We start from the raw sequence: 24,070 nt of genomic DNA, 5'->3' as shown, positions 1-24,070 counted from the left end.
TGTTACATAGGAGTTGGGAAGTGAGAAAAATGCAAGTATATGTGACTTTGCTCAGAAAGGAAATTTCACAACGAAAGTCCTAGAGTATCTTGAAAATTTTGAGCAATGACTAGGCTTGGCTCAGTTATTAAGGAAGGATCACTGCAAATTCACATATATTGCTTTGAATTGTTCAAATACTGCAGACCCTTGAGAAGGGCATCCACCAAATAATGCTGACTGTAATGACAAGTGAGTGGGCAGAAACCATAATGCAATTAATTTACAGATTAATTGTGTAAAAGGAACATAAACACCATGTTAAAACGGGTTTATCAGTTGACTTCGGTACAGGTATAGATTTTGAAAATGTTGTCAACACAACTGAATTAAAAGTCACACAAAAGAAAAACTCATATGCATTAGGTTGATATTTAAAAGTAAATCAGGCACTGGGCTCTTTTGTCTCTGCTTTGTCTCTAAGTTGCTGTGACCTTGGTCAGGGTAATTGATCTCTTGCAGTATTTTCATTCCCTGTGTATTAAATTTGAATACAAATAAAACCTACCACCAAAGTTCTTATGCATATTAAAAGAAATATATACAACTTTTAGTGTATTGCCTTATATATTGTTTTAATCTATATTTGTGTTTATATTATTATTAACTGGTGTTAACATTTTTATTTATTCACTAGTTAACTAGCAAATACTAGTCACTAACTTGTATTAATATTTTATACACATTTTATGTCTGAGTTCTTAGTTAATTCTGGTAGTGATTTTAGTAAGACCATTATTCTCAAAAGCTATTATATACTATCCCCTTGAATTCAAAGGAAAAAAAATACTTAATATAATTTTATCCTATTATGTTAGATTTTGCTACAGTATCCACACCTTTCCCCTTCTCTTTTCTTAAGGAGCTATTACCTTGTCAGGAGCCATTAAGATGTCAATACACCTGCATTAACCTTGTTTTGACTCTTTTAAATAAGGTAGACACTAGTATTAACTGCTCGACAATTGAAATGACTTTATTTTTTTAATGCAGTTGTTTGTTTAAAAATGTATGACAAGTAAAGGAAATCAATTTGAAAGGCTGAGAACAGAATGTTAAAATATTACCTTCACATTGAGGCAAATTTAACAAGAGTGCATTTATTTATTGTGCCTGGAATTCTCTATATAATTGCATTGTATTTCCCAACTGCTATTTGTGTATGAATAAAAGTCTCGCCCTCGCTATGCAGTGCCTCCTCTCTCCTATTAGACCTTGGATTTGAGTTACAATGGTAGATTAAGTTTTAACTGCAGACATAAAGCTGCCTCCCTATCTGAAAGTGTAGCTTTATGCACCCACAGTTTCACTATGCAATTTTCAGTATCCCTTTATGCTCCAATTTCCTTTTTTTTCTAGAATTCTCCAGGTGCTTGAATGTGATTGTTTGTATGAGGTGTATTTGGTCAGTGAAACACGTAATGCATTTATAAATTACATAGTCAAGATTTTGCACAGAAGAATTCTAGGTTTTATGGTACTTTTAAAAATCATACCCTTTGTTATAACATAAGATCAGGACTGAACTACAAAATAAAAGAAATAGCACTAAACCTAGCTGAAAACCAAGGATCACTGTATTTCATTCTCTTTTTTTTTTTTTTTTTACCCTTTTTTAATCAATGAGTAATTTATTCAGAGACAAATGAGAACTGCATAAATATCTTGGTAACAAACAAGTTCCACCCAATAGTATTTTCATCCATTGATGATTCTTGCCTTAATCAATTATTACCATGACAGTAGCAAAATAGTGATATTTTAATTATCATTTCTTGTACATGTATTAGTTTTACATAGTAAACAAAAGCTTTTCCTCGTCTCATTTTCTTTCTTTCTCTACCTTCTTTCCTCCTTTCTATTTCTGTCTCTTTGCCTCTCTGTCTCCTTTCCCCTTCTCGTTGTCCATTTTTATTTACATTTCTTAATGTGTAGATTCATAAATTATTCTTTTCAATTGCATTATAATCTATTGCTGACATTTTTCATATTTTATTGTACCAGATTTAGCCAGTATGAGCTAACAATTTCTAATTTTAATCCAACATTTAAAATCACATGGTCTTCTTTATCCTCTCTGCTTACATATCCATATCTACTTCCTTTCACAATCATAATCTTGCCTCCCTCTCCCAAAGGAATATATTTTCTTCTATGGGACACCAAAGATAATAGATACAGAATAGTTTCATCCATACCACGACCATAAGCAAACCTACTAAATGAAGTAGATTTCTTTCCAGTTCTTTCCGTTTTTAACCTGAAAATTTGCTTGTATTCATCTTCCCCTTGTGTCTTTATTCTATGCATTTGATATACCATTGCATATATATTTTATATTTTAATTTAGTTTTAGAGTTTTCTAAAATGTTTACTGATTGAATTTCATTTTTAATTATGTATTAATTCAATATGCTTCCAGTTTTCACAATTATATAAAATGGTATATACAGAGAATTGCCACTCAATCTTCTCTTCTTCCCATATTATTGTCACTTCTTGCCTGTGGTTAACCAATTTCACTGGATTCTGGTTATCCTTATGTTTATTTTTAAAAACTACGTAAGTTATATATACGTGAGCTTTTCCCTTAAAATTTTTCCTGATAATCCATAACAGGTGATAGAGATCCCCTTTATTACTTCCTGCATAGTAATCCATTGTGTATATATATTAGGTTGGTGCAAAAGTTATTGCAGTTTTTGCAATTACTTTTAATGGCAACAACTGCAATTACTTTTGCACCAACATACATAGTATAGCCCGGGAACTACTCACTCTGGGTCTCCTCTCTGCTGAGGGCTGCACACAAGCCGGGATGAGCTGCCTGTGGAAAGGAGCTACCACTTCAGGTCTCCTGAGAGCTGTAGGTAGGTTAGTTTTGCATCACTGATTTAAGCAATTTTCTGTGTATGGGCGTTTACATGGTATTCAATATTTTGTTATATAATACATAATATCCCAATGCATGAAGGCACAAATATGTATTTTCTTGCTGTTGGTGGTGTATCTTGGGGGTGAATTCCTAAAGTGATATTGTTTGGTCAAAAGTTAAATGTATAAGTAGTTTTGGGTTACTATTGGTAACTTTCCTTCCATAGGATTTGTACCATGTTGCTTTTCCATTAGCAATGTGTACGAATGCCTGTTTCCCTGTAGCCTCCCCAACAGCTTGTGTTATCAAGATTTTGGATATTTAACAAACCCGAGGATGAGAAATTACATTTCTTAATTTTTATCTATCTTATCTTTAGTAATGTTTAATAATTTATATGCTTCAGATGATTTTATAATATATCCGAGATTTATCTATTAATGATTCTTGCCCATTTTCTATCAATTTTTGGTCTTTTCTTAATTTTTCTTTTCATAATGTGACTTTCCTTGATTATGTATTACAAATGTATTCTAGTTTGTCTTTTTATTGACATTGCTTACAGTTGGCTTTGCTGTTATTTTTGCTATGGAAAGGTTTGCTAAATGAATTCATTTTATTTTAGAGTTAAAATTTTCGACGTTTTCTTTTATTGTGTTGCAATTTTGGATCATTATTAGAAAACATTGTTTTTTAGAGCCAGATTACAAATTACCCCACATTTTCTTCTAGTGCATTTGATGGTAGCAGCGGCCATCTAGAATGGCTGCTGCAAAAGTGCTAGCTGCAGTGGGGTATGCACGACTGGGACTGCTAACTCCGAGGAGCTGGCAGGAGCTGGGAACAGGTGGGAGCCCCACCCCCTTCCAAGTGGGTGGGGCATGAGCTCTGTGCTCCGGGGTGTAACTGCAGCTGCCCAGCCAGGACTGCAGACCCAGGCACCCCTGTGGTCTTGGGGGCCCAGGAAATCTCCCTGCCCCCACAGGCTGAGAAGTGCCTCCTCCTGCTGCCTGGCCTCTCTCCGCTCCCAGCGTCCACTCTGAGTTTGGAGCCAAGTTGTGGCCGAGCTCAGGCTCTGTCACGACCTGGCTGGGTGTGCACACACTCAAGGTAGCACTGACACGCCAGCCCCTTGCCGCCTCGGCTCCACTCCATAATTTGGGCACTGATGAACATGGGAGGGAGGTCAAGAGGGGGCTGAGGACGGCTTGGTGTGGACCTGCAGGCACCTCTTGGCATGAATAGCCTGGGCACCATGAATGACAGCAGAAGGCGGACAGGATCCTGGGCGGAAAGGGGCACGTCCCTGGAGAAACCCCACCTTCAAGCCAGGGAGGGCCTAAAGCCTGGGGCCTAGGCTGCCAGTTGCACAGACCAGAGTGAGAACTTATGGTGCTTTTTCTGGGCCCGCCCATGGCCAGCCGTAGACCAGTCAGCCCACTCTTCCTCCCCTGTGAAACCCATAAAAACCCCCAGAGTCACCCAGAATTGGACAGATGACAAGACAACTGGACTGCAGAGAGGAGCTACCCATTCTAGAGCTCCTCTCCAATGAGGGCTGCAGAAATGTTGGGGCAATTTGCCTGCAGATAGGAGCTACCCATTTGGGAACTCCTCTCCACTGAGGACTATGCACTTGATGGGATGACCTGCTTGTGGAGAAGAGCTACCCTCTGTGGGTCTCCTCTCAGCTGAGGGTTACACAGATGCTGAGACCACCTGCCTGTGGAAAGGGGATACCCACTTTGGGTCTCTTGAGAGCTGTACTGCCACTCAATAAAGCACGGCTTCACCTTGTTCACCCTCCAGTTGTCTGCATACCTCATTTTTCCTGGATATGGGACAAGAACTTGGGACCAGAAAAATGGCAGGACTAAAAGAGCTGTAACACAAGCAGAACTGTAACCCCCACCCCAACACCGCTGGCCACATTGTGGTTGACGAGAAGGAGAAAAGTAGAGAAGAGCTGCAGTCCTTTGGGAATCACAAACCTAGGAGCTCCCTGAGCCAGGGCTGTGAAAACTTCTTTGGGGCTCTGTAGTTCCTGGCATCTCCAAGCTTCCAGGTGCCATCGCGTTCCCCAGTGCCTGAGGCAGAAGCCACTTGCAATACGCTTGATCCAGCTACAGCCTTGCAGGGAGCCTGTGCCTGTGCCTGTGCCAGGGCCTGTGCCTGGAGCTGCCCACCCCACCACAGCCAGCTTGCCTGGCTGTGCACAGTGGCCGGCCTCTGCGTTTGATTGTTCACGCAACCCTCACCACTCTGTGCTTGGCTCAACCTTGGCAGGCATGGGATCCGGGCAGGAGCGAAAACGGAGTGCAGCCTGTCAGGCCCAGTGGGTGGAATAGGCTCAGTGGGCCCAAGCAAAACTTGGCCAAAGGTGCCACTGGCCACAGAGGTTGATGGCTGGTGAAGCAACACCCTAAAGAACCTCTGAAACATGTATGGCTATATTTATATTTTACAGTCAGAATTCTAATTCATCTGGATTTTTTTCTGTGTACAGGGAAAAGTGTGAATCCATTTTATCATTTTCTTTATTTTCTTTTATTTTTTATTATTTANAGTTTAATCATATCCCATTTGTCGATTTTGGCTTTTGCTGCCGTTGCTTTTGGTGTTTAAAAAAAAAAAGAAAACCAAGGATCACTTTATTTCATTCTCTTTGTAACTTGCCTCCAATAAGAGTAGCTAACCTTAAGTTTGACTTCCTGTGTATTTTGTGCCATTGGGAAAATACAAACTCTTTAGGGAATTTTTATGGTGGCTGGGTGGAGGGTGAAATAACATGCAAAGTTTTAATACAACAACCCAATAAGTTAAGTACTAATAATATCCCATTTTATAAACAAGAAAAGTGTGTTCAATAAGTTTAAGGAACTTAATAAAAGATACTCATCTAGGAAGTGGCAATCTAGATATAAACTCAAGTTCACACACTGACCAGTAGGTGCAATGCTACATTTACAGAAGTAGTGATGATTCCTATAACATTTCAGAGCCTACTGTAAGCCAACCACCATTATTATATTATCTTACTTAATCTTTACAGTGAATTCAAGAGTGATCTGTCTTCTACATAAAGGTCCCCAGAGAGGTTAACTAATGCTGTCATTACAAACAGGCAGAACTCCTAAGTCTGTCTCGATATTTTTTAATTCCAAAACAGTAGTCTGTTTATAATATCTTTTGTAATGAGGGAAAAATCCTTGGATATGCATATACCTGGCAGGTCTCTGAGAAATGTGATCTAAAGAAGGAAAGAAGGCAGAAATATAAAAATCACAGGAGAGTGTTTTCAATTATATCTGACTTTTCTAGTTCCGTTGAAATTATTTTTTAATTGAAAATGGCTTTTTTGCCTATCACACTTAGTGCACAGAAATAAGTTTCCTTGTTTGCTAAGCATGGCTGGGTCAAAAAGAAGTTCTTGAAAATATATTGATTTTTTGTTAAGCCATCTCAGATAAATTGACAGTGAATTTGAGAAAGGATTTTCTTTGTTTCACAGTTCTAAAAAGCTTGTTGTTTTATCTGGGAGAATGTATGAAGTGATTAGAGAGTAAAATGTGCAATAAGAAACAAAACTATATTTAAGGCAAATAATCACAGTGATGTGAGTAGAAAAGTCTGTAATATAGGCCCTGCTGTAACCTCTGAACACCTGTGGGAATAAATGGAGCCCTCTACTTCTGTAAACCTCAGTTTCTTCATGTATAACATGTGGTAATAAAATGCTGGTCTCAGAGGTAACTGTCAGCTTTAGTAATATGTGAAATCATAGATCTGGTGGAACAAAGGATAATATTTTTAGAAGAAAACATTGAATATGGTATTAGATATAAGAACCATTGTAATGGGAATATTTGTTAAATGTTGCCAGCAAAATTTCTTCAACTGATGCTGCTTGCCTAGAACCAAAGGTACAAAGTGATTTGTGCTAAGCAAAAAAAGAAGGTAAGAATGCAAATCTTTAACCTGGGTGCATTTTTCTGGAAAATAGATACTGTGTCAGCCAATAAGAAGACTTCAGCCTATGAAACACATTGAAATAAATGACATATATAATAGTAGATGCTGCCCTATGACCTTTCTAAGGCATATTTTCAATAGTTACTCTCCAACAGCCATAGCTTCCATGATTTTATATTTTATCTTCACAAGCATATACAGTCAGTTCTGCTATAATGCTTGGTTTAAAACGATTTACTCCATACAATTGATATATCAGTCAACAATTAAAATGTAATGAAAATTTCATGTTTGCTTAGGTATGATTTGTTTCTGATCAACACTAGGAGAATGCACATAACTACATCCAGCTGAATTGAGCTATGTGGGAATACACAAAAGACACACATGCGTGGACCTCAAACATCTGCCACCTACCTCAGTCTTGGTTCACGTTGCTTGTTATTCAACTAAGGTGTATTTTGCAATTCTTTTTCATTTGTGAGAGATTATGTATATACATGCACACAAACACACACATATATAATTTAACGCTAAATAGGTATAAGACTTCCAATCCTAGAACACCAAGCAGTGAATGAAAAAAGGAAATCTAGACAGTAAGAAAGAGATTAGAATAATAAAGTATTTTGGGAGAAGCTACCTTACATTTGGTATCTCCAACTGTAGGTATAAAGAAATCTGCACTGTAGAACATCAGACAGTGGCACAAAAGTAAAAGAACAACTTCAAATGCTGCAAAGTCATAAGAACACGATCTAAAGAAATAGTAAGAGGGAAGATCATTTTGAGCCTAAGGATGGACAAATTGTAAAAATTTTGGAAGCACCATTTTTCACAATTTAAAAAAGTGTTATCTATATATGAAGACTTTAAATTGCTATGCCTGCATTGTAGAAGGGTCTCATTTTAGTGCTGAAACTGACTGGTTTAGTGATTTCAGATATTACTATAATCTCCTAAGTATTTAGCTGTTGGGTCAAGCCATTAGTGCATAGGAGAAATTTGAGGGGCACAAAAAATATATATTCCCAGGCGTTCTACAGAAATTATTTTAAGAAGAAGACTTTGCATTATATTGACTTTTCAATTTTGATGAAATAGGCATCACTCAGAGATGTATGACTCAAAAGATTACATCCTAAAAGAAGAAAAGCATGCCTCAGTGTCAAAAATAAAAACTATTTGCTGCAATTGTAATGTTTGGTACCAATGCAAAGGACAATTAGCCATTCCCATCCATATCTATTTTTGAAATTTCACATCCAATTTTAAGTAATGCCCCTACCAACATTTCAGAAAAATGAGCCACCTAACATCAACACTTCCTGTAGCAAGTGTCAGGTCTTTTCCAAGGCAATCAAATATATTTATGTACTATTTTGCATTTCTTAACTACTTAACATAAATAAAATTTGCTGTAATTTTTATTAGGATGCTACCTTTTAAAAGTATGTCACTGAGAAAAATTTTGTGTTGTTTCTCCATATTTCCATAATCCTTGTGATTTTTATTATGCAATATCGTGTAGCAAGAGAATTGTTTAAAATGCACATGTCACGTTATAGCAGAACTGACTACCTATTCAACTAAGGGCAAAGTGGCTTAGCTGCTTTTCTGTTTGCTTCTTTCCATTCTCCCTCTTTTTCTTCATCTTCTTGCTTAATTATGAAGTTAATGTGGTTATTTAAACACCATTTTTTAATAATGAAGAATTGTATGAATTTTTTTAAAAGTAAAAGAACTCCACAGACACAACCACTCTACCACTTAGCTTTTCTCAGATCTTTGCATTGTTATCAACAAGCAAATCAAAGGGTATGGAATGTTAATCCAGGTTCAACTCCATTGTTCACGGGGAAACAATAGCAGTTATTAGCAACTGAAAAATAGAGTAGCATATCCATTTACTTCATTTTCTGAGGGGCTATGTAAGTAATTAGTCTAGATCCATAGATAATTGATTCAACTATATCACATCTAGGTAGACGAAGAGGATGTCTATAGTATTGTTGAAACCAGTGGTTTTGATAGTGTAGTCCTGGGTTAGCAGCAGTACCACCTAAAAATTTGATAGAAATTACACCCCCAGTTTACTAATTGAAACACTCTGGGAGTGGGGCCCAACAATGTGTGTTTTAGCAAGCTTCCCACATACTTCTGATACATGTGCATGCACACATGTGAGAACCACTGGAATAAACCTTCTCCAAATTAACTAACAATAGAGATTCTGAGATCAGATTACCTGAGATCCAAAATGTAGGTTCTGGTAGTTTCAGGGAGCCATATAACTTTGTTCATTACTTTACATGCCATATTTCTCTTTCCTCAATTGTTTTGTGGATTACATTAAATAATTGATACCAATAGAATACTTAGAAAAATGCCTGGAACATAGTCAGTACTCAACAAATGGAATATTTTAATTTCATTCTAAGCAGCTTGTCTTGTGAGTACATAATAGGCTAAAGAAATGCTCATATTCCTTACTTTTTAATCACAGATAATAGCATTGAGTAAACCTATGCTTTTACATAATGACAGCATATTGGAATTGAGAACATGAAGAAAATATGAAAAATTCTTAACACATTTCACTGGTTAGGTTCTCTGGGAAGGAGATTGGGATGGACTCTGAGATTATGGAAAGGAGAAGTAGGAAGCAGGGTCTGGCAGTGGAAGTGCTGAGTTTCTGTCTCTTTTAAAATTTTATTTATTTTATCATATTTTAAATATAATTTCAACTTTTATATTAGAATCAGGGAATATATGTACAGTTTTGTTACAAGGGTATATTATATGATGCTGAAATTTGGGATAAGAATGCTCTTGTTACCCAGGTAGTGAGCACAGTATCCAAAAGTTAGTTTTTCAAAGCTTAACTTTCTTCCTGCCCCTGCCTCCTGGACAGCAGACCCCAGGGTTCATTGTTGCCATCTTTATATTCATGACTAAACAATGTGTGGCTCCTACATATAAGTGATAACATGCCATATTTGGTTTTCTGTTATTCACTTATGATAATGCATTAATTTGCTTAGGATAACTGCCTTCAGCTGCATCCATGTTACTGTAAATGATATGATTTAATTCTTTTTATGGCTGCATAGATTTCCATGGTGTGTATGAACCACATTTTCTTTATCCAATCCACTGTTGATGGGTACGTGTGTTGATTTCTGGTCTTTCCTATTGTGAATTGTGCTGCAATAAACACATGACTGCAGGGGTAGTTTTGGTAGAACAATTTATTTTCTGTTGAGCATATAACCAGTGTGGAATTCCTGGGTCAAATAGTAATTTAAGTTCTTTGAGAAATCTCCAAACTACTTTCCACAGTGGTTGAACTAATTTACATTCCTACCAACAGTGTATAAGCATTCCCTTTTCTCTGCAGTGTTGCCAGCATCTGTTTTTGTTTTCTTTTTTCTTTTCTGATAGCCATTCTGACTGCTGTCAGATGATATCTTGTTTTAGTTTTGATTTGCATTTCTCTGATGATTAGTGATGCGGTGCATGTTTTCATGTTGGTTGCCTTCTTGTATATTTTCCTTTGAGAAATGTCTGATCATGTCTTTAGCCCACATTTTAATGAGGTCATTGGGTTTTTGTTTAATTGTTAGAGTTCCTCATAGATTATAGATATTAGCCCTTTGTCGTATGCATAGTTTGTGAGTATTTTATCCCATGCTGTAGGTTGTCTGTTCACTCTGTTGATAGTTTCTTTTACTGTGCAGAAGCTCTTTAGTTTCATTAGATCCCAATTGTCAAATTTTGTTTTTGTTGCAATTGCTTCTGAGGACTTAGTCATAAATTATTTTCCAAGACTGATGTCCAGAATAGTGTTTCTGAGGTTTTCTAGAATTTTTATAGTTTGAAGTCTAGCACTGAAATCTTTAATCCATTTTGAGTTGGGTCTATTGAAGGCAGAAGATGGATGGGTCTTTTATGCAACTAGTAACTGTACCTTTTAAGTGGGGCATTTGTACCTTTTACATTTAAGGTTAATATTGATACGGAAAGTTTTGATATTGTTAGCTGCTTGCTTTGCAATTTATATTGTGTGGTTGCTTTATAGAATCTGAGGGCTATGTACTTAAGTATGTTTTTGTGGTAGCAGGCATTGATCTTTCATTTCCATGTTTATAACTCTTTTAAGACTGTTTTGCTGGTAACAAATTCCCTTAGCACTTGCTTGTCTGAAAGATATTTTACTTCTCCTTCACTTATGAAGTTACTTTGGTGGAATATAAATTTTTGGTTGGAATTTCTTGTATTTAACAATGCTGAAAATAAGCCCCCATTCTCTCCTGGCTTGTAAGGTTTGTGCTGTGACGTCTGCTGTTAACCTGATAGGGGTTTCCTTTGTATATGATATGACCTTTATCTAGCTGCCTTTAAGATTATTTCTTTAGCATTATCCATTGCAGTCTGGTGACCTGGGGAATATTTTTGTCTTGTATAATATCTCACAGATGTTTTCTGAATTTCTTGTATCTAACTGTCTACTTCTCCAGCAGGATTAGGGAAATTTTCTTAAATTATTCCCTCAAATATGTTTTCTAGGTTGTTTACTTTTTCTCCTTCTCTCTCATCAATGTCAATAATTTGTATATTTTGCCAATTTACATAATCTTATGTTTCTTAAAGACTTTGTTCATTTTTTTAAAACAATTTTCTTTATTCTCGTCTTACTGGGTTAGTTTGAAAGACTGACCTTCACACTCTGAAACTCTTTCTTCTGTTTGGTTCAGTCTGTTGCTAACACTCTCAGTTGTATGATGAAATTCCTTAAGTATGTTTTTTCAATTCCAGTAGCTCTGATTCATTTCTTTTTGAGATGTTCATCTCTTCCTTTTCTTTCTGGGCTGATTTAGAAGTTTCTTTGTGTTGATTTTCGACTTTGTTTTGAATCTCATCAACTTCTTTGCAATTATTTATGTTATTTCTGTGTTTCCACTTTGGTTAGGGACCACTGCTAGAGAACTGGTGTGATCCTTTGGTGGTATCACTACATTCAGATTTTTCATGGTGCCGGAATTCTTGCCCTGGTTCCTTATCATCTAGAGATACTGGCACTTCTACTAATTGTCATTATTTTGATGTGATTAAGATTATTTCCTTTTCTTTATTTTTCTATTTTTTTCTTTCCTACTCTCTCCGTAGTGAGTATGAATATAGAGAATGATGGGTAGGGTCTTTTGGTTTTGCTTCTATAGCCCTATGCACTTCTGTTGGCAGATTTTATATTGAGCCATGTGGTTTGACCTACAAGCCAGTAGATGGCACTTAAGTGTAAGAGCCAGCTGCAGCTAATGTGGCTGGGTTTGTACGTGATCCTTGTGTACTGGGAGAAGCTCTCTGTTGCCTCAGTCAATGGGCTGATCTGTGGAATGCATAGTCGTCTGATTTCCCTACTCTGCCTCAGGGGTAATAGAGGGAAAGATGGGCAGGGCTGGACCAAGCAGGCCTACCTCCAGGTCCCCCAATAGCAGGCATAAGCACCAGTGCCAACGGAGAATCCAGTGAGTAGCCACCAAGCACTCAGAGGTGTGCCTAGGCATGGAGCTGGGAATCCTCCTTGGCCTCACGTTCTCTGCAGAGTGAGGGCAGCCTAAACTCCTAATCCAGGAGAGTGGGTGCTCCAGATTCCTAGAGATCTGCCTGGGAGCTGAGCACAGATGGCCCGACTTTACCACAATCTCTGCCCAGGAAAGGGAGGGTGGCTCAGGTTGCTGATCTAGAAAAGCAGGCGCTCCAAATACCTTGATATCTGCCCGGTCGTGAAGCAGCAGAGAGGGCTCCCCTGCATCATGATCTAGGCCCAGGAAGGGTAGGGTGGCTCAGGCTGCTGGTCCAGGTAAATGTGTGCTCCAAATGCCTGGAGTTCTGCCTGGGAGTGGAGCATACAGGGACCCACTGCACCACTATCTCAGGAAAGGAGGCTGGGGAATACAGCAGTAGTGCATGCAAATGGGTTTCAGGTTGTCAAACTGGTCCTGGCTGCAAGTCTTGTTGCCCAGTAGAAACTGCAGCAGTAGCAGCTCTCCTCCCACCTCAGACCTGCACCAGGAGAGAGCAGAATTTCAGCATCTACTGCTGAGGAGCTTTCTGCAATTCTGGCTGTGGAGGTGCCCGCCCCACTCCAGAGCAAGCACTCCAGTTTTTGGCCCAATAATAAAATACCTGTTTTAGCCACGCTACTAGGTTTCCAAAGAATAGCTGACTTTGTATGCACTCGGATGAAAAATGTCATCCTGCTCTTCGTCCCAGGTTTTCCCACTAAACACCTCCAAGCTTCTTTCCCAGTTAGCTCTGGCACTTGGGAAAAATAAAGTGCTATCTCTTGGCCTGGATTATTGCTCAGATTCACAGTAGAAAGATGAGTCACAGAAGGAAGCTCTCTGCTGTTCTCACTTACTGGGGCTTCACTCACTTTTATCCGTCAGATCCATCACAGGGGCTGTTTGCCCACGTTCTCCTCCCAGGGATCTGGAATGTCCTTCCTGATTCCAGTGGATTCCCATTTTCCTTCTTGAATGAAAGCTCACAGAATTTATTTTTATGCACTATCTTGTTATTTCCAAGTGGCAGAGGTACACTAAAAACCTCTAATCTGCCATCTTGGAAAATAAAACACAATAAAAATGATAGTAATTGGGTTCTGATGCTGGTTGGGTGTCAGCCTCAACCAACCTCATGGAGAAGCTCTGGATCTGAACAATCTGTTAAAATTGTCCAGTCCTTCAATGGTCTGAAATGGCCTGGCATTTGCATAACGCCCTTCATTCATCAACACCAAGAAATGATAAACATTTGAGCTGAGGGATATCCCAATTACTCTGATTCGATCATTACACATTGTAGGCTTCTACCAAAATATAACGTGTACCCCATGAATATGTACACATATTATGTACCCATAAAATTAAACATAAAAAATGAAAAGAAAAGGGACTGTAATTCTTTCTGTAAAGGAGGTAGGCACTTGGAGGTTAAAGAATATGTGATGTTGCTTTCTGTTCTGCTGTGCTCCGGCGTGGAGTTAATATCATGGAAGTTGTATTTGTATTGTGAGTTAGTGCTGGAGTATTGGCGATGTATCTCCTAGGATAAGTGGAGCCCTGCCTCCTTCTAATACGCTGAACTAAATAGTACAGTAAAATGTCTCTCTACAGAAAACGAGGCTTTTGCCGATGTGCCATTTTTATTATATAAACGGAGTGAAATCAGGATAATTTTTTACTAGATATTAAACAGTATAAAATACAAAGTTAAAATTTATCCACAAAATATAGTACTTTACTAAAATTTATAAATATTATGGTTTAGTAAATTTAGATATATATAATAAAATTTGAAGTTAGGAAAAAAAAATTATATTTCTGTCCTCCTGGAACTTAGCTGTCAAATGCCTTATGGTATATGGTCTTTATCAAAATCTTGACCCAAAGCTTAATGGCCAGGGGGCTACACACTGTATTTCTATTTCAAATTCCCAGAGAACAATATTCTGTCCATTATATCTGACCCAAGAAAAATCTAAGTGTGAATTTCTGAATAATTCCACTGTATGTGAAACTTGATGCTTTTGATTATATGTTGCTGTGAAAGGTTATCTTATCAAACTAATAAATGAACTGCTGAACAAGCTGACAGACTGTGGCTGGAAATGACTTTTGCCCCATGGCTCAATTACAAACCAGCCAATAAGAAGTCAGGATGGAAAGCTAAATGTGATTAATTGATTGCAGTGTCACAGTGAGCTAGTTAACTCTCACTGCCCTAAATGTAAGTTGACAGTATAAATGAGAAGAGGGGAGAAACAAAACAGTTAGGATAAAAACTATCAGACTACAGCAGAGAACAATTGAGAAACAAATAGGGGCTCAATTAAAGAGAAGGAGCACATGCTTCCAAAGGAATATATTTTCATCCCATTTGATTTGATAACAATCCCTGCCTTGGCTCCTCCTTTCCTCTGTTTTTTTTTTTTTTTTCTAACTTAGAGCAATTCTAGTATATGAAGAAACAGACTACACAAAGAAAATTACTTGAAAAATACATACAGAAATGTTTGCATTTTATTAATAATTTTATGAGTTTTAAAATACTCAGATGGATTAAATTATAAACTGTTAGTATTTTTTGGAGATTGATCACTCCCCACTTTCCCCAAAGTGGGGAAGAATCTGAAAGCAGCAGCCTAGTGTTTTGTTCCGGAAAGGATATCCTTCAGACATTCCCATTTCTCTACTTAAAATGAAATCTGCTTTCTAAACAGTAGCCAGATCAATGTGACTACCTACTGAGTAATCTAGTGTCAATGTAAGAAGACATTTGGAATGAAAACCAAAAGAAAAAAAAGAGAAGTAAGAAGAAATGGGAAGAAAAGGGATCAAAGCAAGGTTAGAATGCTGTGAAGAGAACAGTGAAGGGATGTGTTAAAAGCCATTTGTAATGGGAAGATTTTTTAAACCTGAACAGAATGGTGAGAAAGCTGCCAAAGAAACTGCAAAAGATGGTGACAGAGACAAGAGAGGAAAAAAGAAAGATTTAAAGCCTCTTCAAAACACAAAGACAAGGAGGAAATCCTGAGAACAAAAATTCAAACTCATATTATATGAATTACATCGAACTGAGGTTGCTGCTTTCTTCCTGGGTCCATATATCAGCTCAAGTTTTGACAAGGGAAGCAGAACAAAAAAAGGAAAATAAACTATCCACATTGTGATTAATATATACAGATCTAAGTTCCCCATAGTATAAGGCTCTCGGTGAACATTTATCAGGCACCAGGTTTGTTAGGAAATGAAAGAGAGTCAAACTGCTTTTAAATCCAGAGCAAGTGAAAATTAGGTAGACTCCAAAGGAAGAAAGACTAAGGAAAGAAAAAAAAAAATCGGATTTGGATGTACTTCACTTCATTTGGAGAGTTTCGTTTCATTTTCAGAGGAAAAATAATTTGCTTGTCATTAATACTACTTACTTTTAATCTTTTTTTAAAATCTGAAGTTGGGTTATATATTTTAAAGCAATATACTTCAAGCTAGCCATTTTATTTCACATTAATCTCAACTATATTAAAATAAAACAATTTGAGAAAAATAAGATGATAACTGTAATGTGTTTCTTATCCAGTTTTACAGATTATTAGCTGCTGTGTATAAACTGAACAATCAGCAATTTATCCTTTCTATCTACCATTCAATTAGGACATAATCATGACTGTAGACAAAAGGCTTTTTCAAACAAATTTGTCACTTGGTTGCAATGTGCTTATTAGTATAGTCAGGTGTGATTTTTACAGTAACATGCAATGACTAATACTGTTCTGAAAAATGAAAAATAAAAATAAACACTTTCTACCAGTAAGCTACATATTTTAGAAATCTTGTCTAAATAAATATTTTTATATTTTCATTCAATTGTTTTAAATTCCATTTTATATTTTATTTTCAATATTATTATATTAATTTTTATCGGATATTATTTTTCATTTGTTGTGTTTTTTGCGCCAAAGCAGTTTACCTGTATGCAGCTTTTTTTAAAGACTTTTGTGAAACATACGAGGATGAAGTGTTTTGTGTTACACAAAGAGAATTCAAACATTGTATCGTTAGGACATGTTTATTTTAAATCGTTAGATAAATATGTAGTGGGACGCTCTCGTATAGAATTCGAGTTCATACATACTTTCGCTTGATGAATTATAGTCCTGTTCATGGTAGTATGCTTGCATATAAGACTGGTTGTATTCAACCAAGAAAATTAATGTCAATATATAGGTATATGAGAGGATTTTTAAATTTGTTCTGACGAAGAAAGCGGATAATAGCGCTATGCCATGTATTTTAATGATGTACGTTGGTAGGGGGATTACAGTTTAGGGTCAATTCATAATATAGTTTTTCATTCAAATCTAGTACACACAAAGATTGAAAAGACAAACTGTCTTCATTTTTATCTTTTTCATTTTTTCAATAATTTGTTAAGCTGTCAGTGGTATACTACACTGAAGAAAGAAAATTTGCTAAGCCAATATTATTAGGAAGTATAAAGTTTAAAGCATTGACATTTTATTATTTTTTTTGCAACTACTGTAGTTCTAATATATACATGTCAAACATTTAAAAAGAGTATCATTTTATAATACAACAATAAGACAGTTGGATTTTTTAGAAAATGAAGTAGATACTGAGAGAAATTAAAAACTTGTCACAATTATACAGGTACAAATTGTAAGAATAATGCTTTTATCAAATGTTTTACCTGCTCAGTCCATCCAATTCTTCATTTAATAGTGTGATTAATAAATATAGTTTGTATATTGGAACATTATATGGTTTTAAATTAATTTAGATGCACAATTACATTTAATCATAGTAGAAAAAAATTACAGGTTATGTTCTAACATACTAATAAAACATTTTCATCACTGTATGCTTCCACATTTTCAATGCACATTTGAGAAGTCACCAAATATAACATCTAATTTATTTTACTTGCTTGTTTGATATGACCCAATAACATCAAAACAAAAGAAAATTTCAAAAAAGTGAATTATTTAAAATAATGTTAGAGATACATTTGGCCAGAATCTATTTTCTTTTATTTTAATTGACAGGTAATAAGGATATATATTTATGGAATAGAGAATGATATTTGCATACATATATGCAATGTATAATAATCCAACCAGGGTAATTAGCAAAACCATCACGTCCAACATTTATCATTTCCTTGTGTTGTGAATATTCAAAATCCTCCTTTCTAGCTTTTGAGAATACACAATAAAGTATAGTTAACCATATTCTAGCTGTAGAACACCAGAACTAATATCTCCTATATGGCTATAATTAACCATTAACCAATCTCTCCTTAGTCTCCCTTCCCCTCTACTGTTCTTGGCCTCTAAAACCCACAATGCTACTCTCTACTTTCATGGGCTCAATTTTTTTTAGCTCCCATATATGAGAATATACTTTATTTATCTATCTGTGCCTGATTTATTTTGTTTAACATAATGTCCTCCAGGCTCATCTGTTGACCAGATTATTAAAATAAATAGTTGATTTTACTTCATTAAGAAACATTTAACTCTTAATCTTATCCATTCTAAAATAAAAGAGAACATACTTATACATTATGTATAAGTATGTTCTTTATATAAGAGAGAATATAACACAATGCCTATTCATCCCCTAAATTAAACAAATTTTATTCAGCGCTCTTTGCGTGTCAAGCAGTTTTTTAGACACTGGAATAGACACAATAATATGTATAAATCTTATTAAGATAGCCAATTCAATTTTAATAAAATATAATTAGCAAATATAATAGAGTACGCATCAGCTACTCTTAGGATATAAAGTGTACACACTAAATTAAATTTTACATAATTAGAAAACCTTTCCAGAAGTAATATTTGGGATACTGGGGAATGGGTAGAAGTAGATAAGAGTAATTTTATAAAACAAAAGAAACCCTGAGTTCAAAGACCAGCAAAAAAAGAGTGTGATAAATTTAGGGAATGAAAGATGCCTTCCAATATGATACCAGGTTCTCCACTACAATTTAAGTCCTATGAGGCAGATATTTTTTTTTTCTGTATCAGCATATACAAAGTATTTATTTATTTGATACTCAGTAAACCTTTGCTAAGTAAAATTTGAAGTTAGGTATGCAGAGATAATCTTGAGAAAAGATAATCTTGAGAAATAGAGAATGGATATTCATTCTATTATTGCATTTAAACCTCATCCAAATATGGCCTATTTCCCTCTTAATCCATATAGAAGAGTAAATATATGATTTTAAAATTTTGCTTCTGCGTGTAGTGGTAAGTCCATAGGTTATACTGAATTATCTGTTGCTGTTGAAGAAAAGTTTTACGTAAAAGAAAGCAAAGCTATTGGGATAATTTTCATTATTCTTATTCTATAGAGACTTATTTTCATTTCAGCCTAGTGAATTCTCACTTTATGACTGAAATGATTGTGAGCTTCTCTTAACAGTACAAGACGTACGGTGGTATCACATCAGCTAGGTATTTGTTTTGTATGCAGTATCTCATCTCAGTCATTGGGCTTTCCATTCACTGCTTCCTGTCTCTTATTGTATATCAAAGATTACCAATTTCATGCTTGAATTACCCTTTGTTTCTTAACTCAAAACTATAACATGACTCTCTCTTCTGTTTTAAGTATTTAATGTTACCTAGATAGCCTGTCTGTGGAACACAATGGTTAAAATATTAGTTAAATAATGCCATGTTTGTATAAATTTTAAAATATGTTATCTAAGCATGATTCTATGAAAATAAATTATTAAGCAATATTTATTGTAGTATAGCCGTATTTGCAAAGCATGCATAAGGAACATAACAATAATTTTCATCATCAAAGTCACTTGTCCATCCAATAAAATGCAACTCTCTAAGGCAATCTCCAGCCAGTGCTTCATTATGACTTCTAACTCCAGAAATGATCCTTATAGGTGCAGGATGGTGTAGTGAGTGGATCAGTTTTCACTGTGTCATTGTCATTGCTTTAACACGAGATTGATTAGAGCATTGAGGTTGCTGTAGGTGTGAATTCAAATTATGTTATAAGGCAAGGTGTGATTTTCAACCTTTTGTGACAATTTATATGTGTGTATGTGTGTGTACACACATATATTTATATTTGCACATGTGTGTATATATTTGATTTAATACATATATATGATTACATATATATACAAACACAAACACACAAATACATATATTTGTGTTTATAGCTGGTTTTCCGTATCTCTGGGGTCCACATTTGTGGAATCAACAAACCACAGCTCTAAAGTATCTAAATATGTACAGACTATTTTCTTTTCATTATTCCCTAAACAATATAGTGCAATGATTCTTTACATAGTATTTACATTGTAGAAGGTATTATAAGTGATCTAGATATGATTTAAAGTATATAAGAGGATGTGGGTGGGTTATATGCAAATACTATACCATTTTCTATAAGCAACTTGGGCATCCATATAGTTCAGTATCTACCAGGTGGTCCTGGAACCAATTCCCAATGGATACTGAGAGATAACTGTACCTATGTGTGTGTGTCTGTCTGTCTGTATAGGTAATGTGTATATATATATGTATATATACACACACACATATATGTAGATATCCAAATTGTAAGAATAATGCTTTTTATCAAATGTTTTTACCTGCTCAGTCCATCCAATTCTTCATTTAATAGTGTGATTAATAAATATAGTTTGTATATTGGAACATTATATGGTTTTTAAATTAATTTAGATGCACAATTACATTTAATCATAGTAGAAAAAAATTACAGGTTATGTTCTAACATACTAATAAAACATTTTCATCACTGTATGCTTCCACATTTTCAATGCACATTTGAGAAGTCACCAAATATAACATCTAATTTATTTTACTTGCTTGTTTGATATGACCCAATAACATCAAAACAAAAAGAAAAATTTCAAAAAAGTGAATTATTTAAAAATAATGTTAGAGATACATTTGGCCAGAATCTATTTTTCTTTTATTTTTAATTGACAGGTAATAAGGATATATATTTATGGAATAGAGAATGATATTTGCATACATATATGCAATGTATAATAATCCAACCAGGGTAATTAGCAAAACCATCACGTCCAACATTTATCATTTCCTTGTGTTGTGAATATTCAAAATCCTCCTTTCTAGCTTTTTGAGAATACACAATAAAGTATAGTTAACCATATTCTAGCTGTAGAACACCAGAACTAATATCTCCTATATGGCTATAATTAACCATTAACCAATCTCTCCTTAGTCTCCCTTCCCCTCTACTGTTCTTGGCCTCTAAAACCCACAATGCTACTCTCTACTTTCATGGGCTCAATTTTTTTTAGCTCCCATATATGAGAATATACTTTATTTATCTATCTGTGCCTGATTTATTTTGTTTAACATAATGTCCTCCAGGCTCATCTGTTGACCAGATTATTAAAATAAATAGTTGATTTTACTTCATTAAGAAACATTTAACTCTTAATCTTATCCATTCTAAAATAAAAGAGAACATACTTATACATTATGTATAAGTATGTTCTTTATATAAGAGAGAATATAACACAATGCCTATTCATCCCCTAAATTAAACAAATTTTATTCAGCGCTCTTTGCGTGTCAAGCAGTTTTTTAGACACTGGAATAGACACAATAATATGTATAAATCTTATTAAGATAGCCAATTCAATTTTAATAAAATATAATTAGCAAATATAATAGAGTACGCATCAGCTACTCTTAGGATATAAAGTGTACACACTAAATTAAATTTTACATAATTAGAAAACCTTTCCAGAAGTAATATTTGGGATACTGGGGAATGGGTAGAAGTAGATAAGAGTAATTTTTATAAAAACAAAAGAAACCCTGAGTTCAAAGACCAGCAAAAAAAGAGTGTGATAAATTTAGGGAATGAAAGATGCCTTCCAATATGATACCAGGTTCTCCACTACAATTTAAGTCCTATGAGGCAGATATTTTTTTTTTCTGTATCAGCATATACAAAGTATTTATTTATTTGATACTCAGTAAACCTTTGCTAAGTAAAATTTGAAGTTAGGTATGCAGAGATAATCTTGAGAAAAGATAATCTTGAGAAATAGAGAATGGATATTCATTCTATTATTGCATTTAAACCTCATCCAAATATGGCCTATTTCCCTCTTAATCCATATAGAAGAGTAAATATATGATTTTTAAAATTTTGCTTCTGCGTGTAGTGGTAAGTCCATAGGTTATACTGAATTATCTGTTGCTGTTGAAGAAAAGTTTTACGTAAAAGAAAGCAAAGCTATTGGGATAATTTTCATTATTCTTATTCTATAGAGACTTATTTTTCATTTCAGCCTAGTGAATTCTCACTTTATGACTGAAATGATTGTGAGCTTCTCTTAACAGTACAAGACGTACGGTGGTATCACATCAGCTAGGTATTTGTTTTGTATGCAGTATCTCATCTCAGTCATTGGGCTTTCCATTCACTGCTTCCTGTCTCTTATTGTATATCAAAGATTACCAATTTCATGCTTGAATTACCCTTTGTTTCTTAACTCAAAACTATAACATGACTCTCTCTTCTGTTTTAAGTATTTAATGTTACCTAGATAGCCTGTCTGTGGAACACAATGGTTAAAATATTAGTTAAATAATGCCATGTTTGTATAAATTTTTAAAATATGTTATCTAAGCATGATTCTATGAAAATAAATTATTAAGCAATATTTATTGTAGTATAGCCGTATTTGCAAAGCATGCATAAGGAACATAACAATAATTTTTCATCATCAAAGTCACTTGTCCATCCAATAAAATGCAACTCTCTAAGGCAATCTCCAGCCAGTGCTTCATTATGACTTCTAACTCCAGAAATGATCCTTATAGGTGCAGGATGGTGTAGTGAGTGGATCAGTTTTTCACTGTGTCATTGTCATTGCTTTAACACGAGATTGATTAGAGCATTGAGGTTGCTGTAGGTGTGAATTCAAATTATGTTATAAGGCAAGGTGTGATTTTCAACCTTTTTGTGACAATTTATATGTGTGTATGTGTGTGTACACACATATATTTATATTTGCACATGTGTGTATATATTTGATTTAATACATATATATGATTACATATATATACAAACACAAACACACAAATACATATATTTGTGTTTATAGCTGGTTTTCCGTATCTCTGGGGTCCACATTTGTGGAATCAACAAACCACAGCTCTAAAGTATCTAAATATGTACAGACTATTTTTCTTTTCATTATTCCCTAAACAATATAGTGCAATGATTCTTTACATAGTATTTACATTGTAGAAGGTATTATAAGTGATCTAGATATGATTTAAAGTATATAAGAGGATGTGGGTGGGTTATATGCAAATACTATACCATTTTCTATAAGCAACTTGGGCATCCATATAGTTCAGTATCTACCAGGTGGTCCTGGAACCAATTCCCAATGGATACTGAGAGATAACTGTACCTATGTGTGTGTGTCTGTCTGTCTGTATAGGTAATGTGTATATATATATGTATATATACACACACACATATATGTAGAATATATATGTATACATACACATGTAACATATATACACATATAGGTTGTGTATGTGTGTGTGTGTGTATATATGTAGTGTATATACACATGCACACACACACACTTATGTACCTCATGGATACATTGATGGTCATTACATTCTCAATTTCCTTTTACTACCAAAGGCCAATGTTTAGGCTCACTTGAAATTTACTACCTACTTTCACTTTCTTTCCCAAACTATCAATCTCTTGGATGCACTAAGCCTATATCTCAGTACACATTACCGATTTCATAGTTTACAGGACATAATTGAATCAAGACTTAGAAATATCACCTGTAAGATAAAGGGAAAGTTTGACCCAAGCTAATTGCCTGAAGTTACACAAAAATTTACTACCTTTTCATTGTCATTATGTTTGCTTTGAAAAACAATATAGACTAGGTGCTCAGAAAAAAATACATCACTGTATGGCATGAGCTTCAGATGATACCTCCTTGATCTTTGTATTCCAGGACCATTTTAAAAAAATTTTAGTCAACTGCAGCTCACAAAAAGGCAACAAATTATCAAAAGGTAACTAATCATTGTTGTGTTTATATATTTCAAGCAAATTTAAATACTAAGTTTCAAGTAGACTCCTAGAGATAGCATTGGTTGCTTATTGTTTATACTTGAATCTGATATCAGATACATAGATGACAATGTTATATTCTATGAGAAATATTATTGTTACTGTAGGAATCTGGGGAAAATGTACTTCTCTACAACCCTCTTGTTGCCTTATTGAATGTTGCTTAAAAGTAGCTCATTATTTTCAGCTAGAGTGATTGGTAAAATAGAGATAAATCATATACAATTACAATATACAAAATTAAAAATAGCCACAAATACTTTATGATTTTTCTAGGCTATAGATTAAACTGCTAAATATAGGACATTAAATGGCTAAGAGCAGTAGCTATCCATTATGTATCAATAAAAAATAACAGAAATAAATACTGGGTTGAACAATAAGTAAATTGATTGGCTCATCTACAAAATTTTCAGAGACAGGGTGAGCTCAACAA

This window comes from Rhinopithecus bieti, unplaced genomic scaffold, assembly GCF_001698545.2.
Source record: "Rhinopithecus bieti isolate Rb0 unplaced genomic scaffold, ASM169854v2 scaffold_23647, whole genome shotgun sequence".
Taxonomy (NCBI): Eukaryota; Metazoa; Chordata; class Mammalia; order Primates; family Cercopithecidae; genus Rhinopithecus; species Rhinopithecus bieti.
Note: the sequence above shows the minus strand (reverse complement) of the source record.